The 7523-nt window shown below is 50.2% G+C and overlaps 1 protein-coding gene across 1 annotated transcript in view; it reads right to left on the bottom strand.

Moving 5' to 3' along the window:
• Positions 1-3494, bottom strand: part of LOC105360431 (midnolin-like) — a 14548-nt gene extending 11054 nt beyond the window's left edge. The window contains exon 1 of the mRNA XM_011497326.1: positions 3396-3494. The gene's annotated coding sequence lies outside the window, so the exon portion shown is untranslated. The remainder of the gene's footprint in view (positions 1-3395) is intronic.
• Positions 3495-7523: the final 4029 nt, after the last annotated feature.

The raw sequence follows: 7523 nt of genomic DNA, 5'->3' as shown, positions 1-7523 counted from the left end.
TCTCTTCGACTCTTAATAATCCTTGATAGTATTTGGGCGTCGGAGAAAATCACGCCAGTCGGCTCGAGAACGCGACTATGGATAAGGAAGCTGGCACCATATTATTGTTATCCACCTGGCTTTCCTCGAGATTTTTCCCTTCTTTGTCCCTTTCCTTTCTTCTTTTTATTTATTTTATTTTTTTTTTTTTTTTTTTGGTTGCGAAATCAAAATAATTACGCGTCAAGCCGTGGCACGAAAGCCGGCGACGGGACGGCGCGACCGAGGAGTACAATAATCGTCGGCGAGGCAAAAAGTAAGCCGAGCGTAAATAGATCGTCTTTGGTCTCGTTGTATCTTGGCCGGCCTGTCATTCTCTTACTTCGCTCGCCGTTCTCGCGCACTTTATCAAAGTACGTGAGGCAAAGAGCACGATGTAAAGAGAGCGTGGGGGAAAAGGCTCTCGGCTTTTAAAGGAAACGCGCTCGCAAGCTCCGCTGCCGGCGTCCGTTTGCGAGACTGCTTTTAACAATACCTTTCGTCGATTGTGTTAATTGAATTGTCGGGTGGCGAGAGGAGAGAGGCGAGAGGCGAGAGGATTCGATGCGTTGAGGAGGAGGAGGAAGGGGGCGACCCAGTTTTAACGACCGGCCGGGAATTACGGCGCTGCGGAAGAGGCGCCGAAACAACGCCGATTCTTACGAATTTCGAGTGCTCGATAGAGGACGCGCTGAGTGAGGTATTTTTGGAAGCGCCAGCACGCATATCGTTTCTTCCTGCCCACACCCGAGCTGTCCCCACCGCCGTAATTGCGTATCTCGTTATTTTTGCACGGGCGCGGGCGTTGTTGTTGCTGCAGCTCCGTAAACAATTGCTTTTCGAACAAAGGGCGAGCAGCGGCTTGGCTTAAAAGACGGAGAGGATGAAGCTCGAAAAAGCGAGTGAGAGTGAGAGGAAACAAGAGCGAATGAGAGGGGAATTGGTCAGGGGGTGGGGGGAGCGAACGGATAAAGAAGAAAGGGAGAAAGAGAGGAGAACGAGGACATCCTCGTGGTACGAAAATCACGCGGAAGGGCTGCATGGCAACGAGCGCTTTTACTACCTCTCGACCGTGGTGTAGACGAAAAGAGAGAAATTGTGTGAGGGGAAAAGGGATACTACCTCTCGACCGTGGTGTAGACGAAAAGAGAGAAATTGTGTAAGGGGAAAAGGGATGAGAGAGAGAGAGAGAGAGAGAGAGAGAGCGGACGAGGCGCATTAATTGACGTAATACGACTGGAATACGAGTAAAAGGGAGTAGAGAGGGGGGTAAGCGGAAGCATTAGCTGCAGGCAAATGGCGATCGGCGCGTCGCAACGGCGGCAACAGCAGCATCTCTCTGCTAGAGGTTATGCCAGAGTGAGAGTGAGAGAGTGAGAGAGAGAGAGAGAGAGAGAGAGAGAGAGAGAGAGAGAGATTGAGCGAGTAGGGAGAACGAGGAAAGGTCGGGCATGGGAAATTAGGAAGCCTCGATCGAGCGGCAGCCTGCCATCGGCTCTGTGCGCAGTGGCAAGGGCGCGAGTAGAAAGCTGTAGCCAATTTGCATGCCAACAGCCATGGTTGGAGCCCCAATGAGAGAGAAAAAAGTTGGTGGCTTTTGGCAATGCGACCGGCCTCTCAGTTGCCGAGAATCGACGGCCATACACGGGGGAAACCGAGTACGTAGAGAACAGACGAACAAACGGGACAGTTGCGGCTCCCTCGCTCGTCTACTCTCTAGCTGCACCGACCAACGTAGTTGGAAATTGCTGCGCTCGGCAAAAACGATAGTAAGTAGGGAAGTATAGAAGGGCTCGAACGACAGAGAGGATGAGATTGAATGAGAGAGAATGAGAGAGAATGAGAGAGGTGGGTAAGCATCGGAAAAAGAGGGAACACAACTACCGTGAAAGAGAGGGGTCGAGGGGAGAAATACACTTGACAGCGATGAACGAGACGGTGAGAGGGAGATAAGGAGCGAGCGAGCGAGCGGGCGCTGTTGCCAGCTTGGCCGGATTTTGGCACGAACCCTTTGTACACGTAGTGAGAAGTCCCCCTGCTGGTCCCCTTCCCCGCCCTCTGTCGCGCGCTCTCACACACATGCACAACGAGCACAACGAGCATAACCGCCACCACCATCACCACCACCACGACGACCACTCCGGCTGCAAGAGCCCGGCATACGGGTATTGCGTCCAGGTCCCGTCAGCTGATCCCACAGGGGTCGAGCGCTGAAGTGCAGCCATCCCCTTACTCCGCAACCTCGGTCGACCGGTCGTCGCCTTTGCAACGGAGTTCCCGCAAGCAAGGAGGAGGAGCCACGCACAGGATCGCGTAATCCCGTGTGGACACCTGCTGCCGCCTTTGTCCGGCCGCGAGTCCCCCGATAATATGGATGAAGTAGGCTATGGGCGAGACGGCCGAGATCCCGGCGGAAAAGGATGTGGCGAAGCTTGGAAGAAAGGAGCCAGGTGAAGAAAAAAGGAAAGAAAGAACGAACCGGTGGCCCCGTCGCGTTGCATCATGCGCTACTCGCAGCCGTGAGCTTCGCGCAACGTCGCCGAGTGCACCGACCATATAATTTCACAATGCATCGTGTGTACATGCGTACCAATGTACATACGTACGTACATACTTATGCTGATAGATGAAGAGGGAGAAAGAGGGAGAAAGAGGTAGAAAAAGCGGTGGCATGTGGTGGTGGGTGGTGGTTGGGGGGGGGGGGGGTAGAAGCGAAATAGAGGCTAACCGGCACCTGTTGTGACTTTGCCGTGAAAAATATTCCAAGTGCCACGCACTTGGAACGATGACTACGGGTTTTGCATTCTTATAAAGCGCTGAGGTGCGCGCGATATCGTAGCCGTGTAGGCCCCGTTTTCGCTGGCGCGGCCGAAAAACAAAAAGCCAGGACGTCGCCAACGCGCCAGCCGGTAATGTACCGGTGAGCCTCGCCATGATAACGGTACGTCGACCCACAAAAAAAGCCGTGGTTTTCGTGCTCCGGTGTGTTTGGCCCCTCCGCCCACCCACTATTGCGGATAGCGATCGGGGCCTGTAAATATCGAGCGAGCTGCGCCAACTTCCTCGGTGGCTCGCGACCGTCTAACGGGCGCTCGAATCCAGGGCTCTACAGTTCCGCGTAATCCCCAGAACCGCGCAGGATGGACTACCGTTCACCGGCTGCTTGCTTTTTCAGCCTCCTTCTCCTTTCGTCGTCAGAGCTCTCGCGGCTCTCACTCACACACACACTCTCTCTCTCTCTCTCTCTCTCTCTCTCTCTCTCTCTGTCTCAGTTTATCTCACTGTCTCACTCTGTCTTTCTGTCTCGTTACGGCGTATCAGCCCCGTAAGCGCGAGGGTGTGACGAAGGCGATGTAATGCAACCAAGCTACACTTACCAGCAATCCGGTTTCCACGCTTGGCAGCAGTGTCAGCCGACTGCCATCCTTCAGGTGATTCTCCTCGAGTGTGCCCTCACGCAGCTGCCTGAAATCAGACGTACAAAAAAATCAATACCTCTCCTGTTTTGACGATGATGTCGGGGGAGGGGGAGGGGAGGTCGACTCGCGGTTGTCGAGTTTCGATGTGGCTACTTTACTGTTAGTGCGGCTCGATCGGCTCCTATTCGACTATTACTTTGTAATGCTTAACAGCACTCGCGTTTACTTAACGCCGAGCAGCGGTTTTCTCCAGTCGGCTACGAACGCGGTCATGCAGCGAAGATACTTTTCGCCGCTCGCCGACCGGAGACTCGGTCCATCTTCTTCGGCTTTCCCATTCAGTATACGCGGAAAATTTTTCGCGCGTTCGTGCGGGCTTCACTTTTCCCTGGAGATGCGTTGAAAGCACTTGTACGCGCTCCGTGTATATAATACAAATTGTACTTGGGGCGGGGGTAGATGAAGCGACGAGGCCTGGGAAGTACGCGATCGCGGCTCCTTTCGCCTATTATTCGCGATTAATAAAAGCGTCGCGTGCAACATCGGCCGGACAATGCCTTCATTTACATGGACCGGAAGCTCACCGGGGGAGAAGCGGCCGAGGATGGACTCTTTAATGCTGGCGCCCGCGTCGTTATCGATCCGCTCCTACTTTTCTACCAGCACAATCAATTATGGATCATTGACGTGTTCTATTGGAGTAGAAGAGTCGCTGGGTCGTTGGACCATAGGAGGGGGAAAAAAAAAAAAAAGAAAACAAAAAACCCGGGATAATGGGATTGAACGGAAGAGAGACGTGCAGCAGAGGCCTACGAGATACGAATTTAATCGGGGATTCGACATGGTAATCCATAAAGCGAGTACTTCCCGAAGAGAAAGACTAATCGTCATTATCGAGAAGCATGGCGCTATCGGTCGAACAAGCGATTTCAAAAGCCTCTTGTACGACAACGCCAAGTTACAAAGCGAAGCCGCTTTTCAATCGAAAAGAATGATTGCTTTGCATCGCCGATACTACAGACTGCTCTTTAATAAAAAAAAATATACATTTAAAATTATTGTCGAAATCTCTTTTTATCTATCTCTATATATATTTATATAGATATCTGTTAATTCATCATTCATCCGTAATATCCGTCTCACTCTTTCACTCGCATATACGCATTGTGACGAGCAAACTAGGCAGCATACATAAATCCTTATCAGCTGGCGAATAATCTACAGCATTTAAGTATTTAATAAGGAGCATATGGTGAGTATAATTTGACAGCTAATTTCCCATTCCATTTTATAACGCAGACGATTATCCGCTCGTCGTCACTTCCATTACGCTCGACTTCGTTTATATCGTTGCGGAGCGTAACGATCCTTTCCTTTTGTAAGTTGCGTTCGATTAACGCTCGCATTTCGGCTAGACGTTCTCCAAGTTTAAATTTCCATACCGCGACGCCCAATTCGATCGGCTATCATAAACGCGATAGAGTCGGAATTTAAATTTACAATAAACCATTTTCCCGTGAAACGCTAATTAATTTAATATTTTGAGGAGAGGCCGAACGTATAGCTATCGTACTTTTATCTGAAAATGAAAATAATATGAGCGACGATGTGTACACCACCGTCGTCTCGTCGACTCAATTTACGCTCGAGTAAGTGTGCGTTGTGCGCGCGTTGTGTGTGCGTGCGGTGACCGCGACAGCCAAGAGCGCACATTCGTGATAAACAGCAAAGAAGAAAGAGAGCCGAGGTATTGCCAGGCACATTGCACAGAGAGGGCGACGATCGCAATAATAAACGTAAAACGATGCGAGAAGCCAAATACGCCTCGAATACACAAGAGGATCGAAAGTTGTCTCTCAATATCTCAAAAATTGCACGTTCCATGTGTATGTGTGTTAGGCAGTAGTTAATATTGCCCGAGAGCTCATGCACGTTATCTATTTATTAGGAGTACTTAATGCCGCGGCTCAACTGGAATTTACATCATACCGTTTTCAAGCCTCCAGTGTCGGCTTATCGGGCTCCAACTGCAGATAAACTGTTAAACGCGCGGAGACAAGGAGAAATTTTTCACGAAGGTGTGCGTGACGAGCGCTACGTTGCATTGTCATTGGCTTTATCGTGAATAACCCAATCCAACTTTCTAGATAAAAACGAGGTAATTGAAAGAAATAAGGAAGACGAGCAAAGTCGGTTGTGAATAAAGATAAGAGTGGTGGGACGAGAGGGGAAATTCCGTTGGAAAATCAGGATCATCCCCAATGTGCTTATAATATCGACGAGGACGAAGTTGGCTTCTTCTCTACACCTGTCATGATGGTTCTCACTCATCCTTCCTACCGTTCAGATGATTCGCGCGCACGCGCGCCTGTTCTTTTCTTTGTCCCAGCGCTTATCGGTATCGGGGCCTTGCGCGTCTTGTCTCTTGTTTTTCGGTGCTAAGGTGAGGCGTTGGGTAGGGGATTGGTGGGTGAAGGAGGAGGGAGGAGGGAGGAGAGCTCAAGACAAATAGCGCGAATCGCGCTGACTAAAGAGCGACGACATTCTTCGAGCTCGTAACTTAGGCGGCACGTGCGCCATCGCGCTTGTTATTCCTCTTGGCTTTTACCGCGTTCGATGCTCGGGGAATTTAGTGACGGCGATATTGCGACATCGGGAGCGTCGACGAAATAATAGGAACGAGAAGGTGCTGGGAATGGCCGCGCGCCTTCCCGACGATTCTTATCCGTCGCATTAGAAAGCCATGAACGGGAGCCCGCAACGGTTTTTAACTTTTTTTTCTCCTTTTGCGCACAAGCGCGTTTGATCGCGCGCGCAATGATTCATTCCTCTTCGAACGCACGATAAAAGATTGATTTAGTCAGTGCACTTGGCGGTGTGGGATTTTATCCCCCCCCCCTCCCCGCCCTCCCCACCCAACATCGCGCGCCAAACCCGCTCCCTTCCTTCCAGCCGCCTTTCTCATTTATTCGCTGGGCCTCATCGGTGATTCCCCGCGATAGCCTTTGAATAAAATATATTGCACTGTAGGCAAAAGCGACAGTTGCGAAGTATATGGGATACCAATCATCGCCCTTGTGTTTTACGGCACGAGTGCACGCGCGCGTTTGTAACATAAATTAAATAGGAATAATTTAATAGCTGTTAGTGGTAAGGAGCTTGTAAACGGGGAGAAGGGAAGACGGCTTTGCTTTTTTTTTTCTTTATGTAATGACAAAATATATGCGCTTATGATACTTGGTTGGCACATGATTTTTAACTGTTCCTCCTCGTGCCTAACCTTGAATATTTAATAACACAAGGCAGCAACAATAATAGCTGTAGCTGTAGCTGTAGCTGTAGCTGTAGCTGTAGCTGTAGCTGTAGATGTAGATGCAGATGTAGATGTAGATATAGATATAGATGTAAATGTAGATGTAGATGTGAATGTGGATGTGGATGTGGATGTGGATGTAGATGTAGGAGCAGCAGCAGCAGCAGTCGTATAATGGGCAGTTCGGCGCAGTGTTTTCTCGCTACGTAACCAGTATTTCACGTAAGCGCGACGATTTCGTTCTCTCGTAAAAATTTCTCACGGAGTAAAATTTCACTCCGACGCGAGGAGAATTACTTTCGAGTCCGGGGTCCGCCGACGCCGCTGCAATCGCCGCTTTTTCCCTTTTCGTTGTAAGAGCGAAAGCATCGACGAGTGAAAAGAGATCGACCGCGTCCAGCAAAGAGAAGCTATAATATACGTCGGGGCTCGTTATCAGCAAATTTAACTCCATTAGCTAAACTCATTATTTAGCGCTGAGGACTCGTAAAATACGTCCCGAAATAGACGATTGTGGGGGGTCGGGCAGAGGGAGGAGGACCAAACTGGCAAAGTTGTAAACGATAAGAAGGCGGGTGTAAAGGCGATATCGTCATTGCTGACGCAACGGATACGGATTTGGCACCGATACTCGAGTATTTACAAACTTGTCCCGACTCGCGTTTATTTGGTCTATGTTCTTTCTCGTTCGCTCCCCTTCTCACTCCTTTGGCTCTCGAGCTTGGCTCTCAAGCTTGGCTCTCGCTTGGCTCTCGCTTGGCTGCTTGGCTCTC

This window comes from Ceratosolen solmsi, unplaced genomic scaffold (assembly GCF_000503995.2).
Source record: "Ceratosolen solmsi marchali unplaced genomic scaffold, CerSol_1.0 scaffold13, whole genome shotgun sequence".
NCBI lineage: Eukaryota > Metazoa > Arthropoda > Insecta > Hymenoptera > Agaonidae > Ceratosolen > Ceratosolen solmsi.
This window is presented reverse-complemented; position numbering and strand designations above follow the sequence as displayed.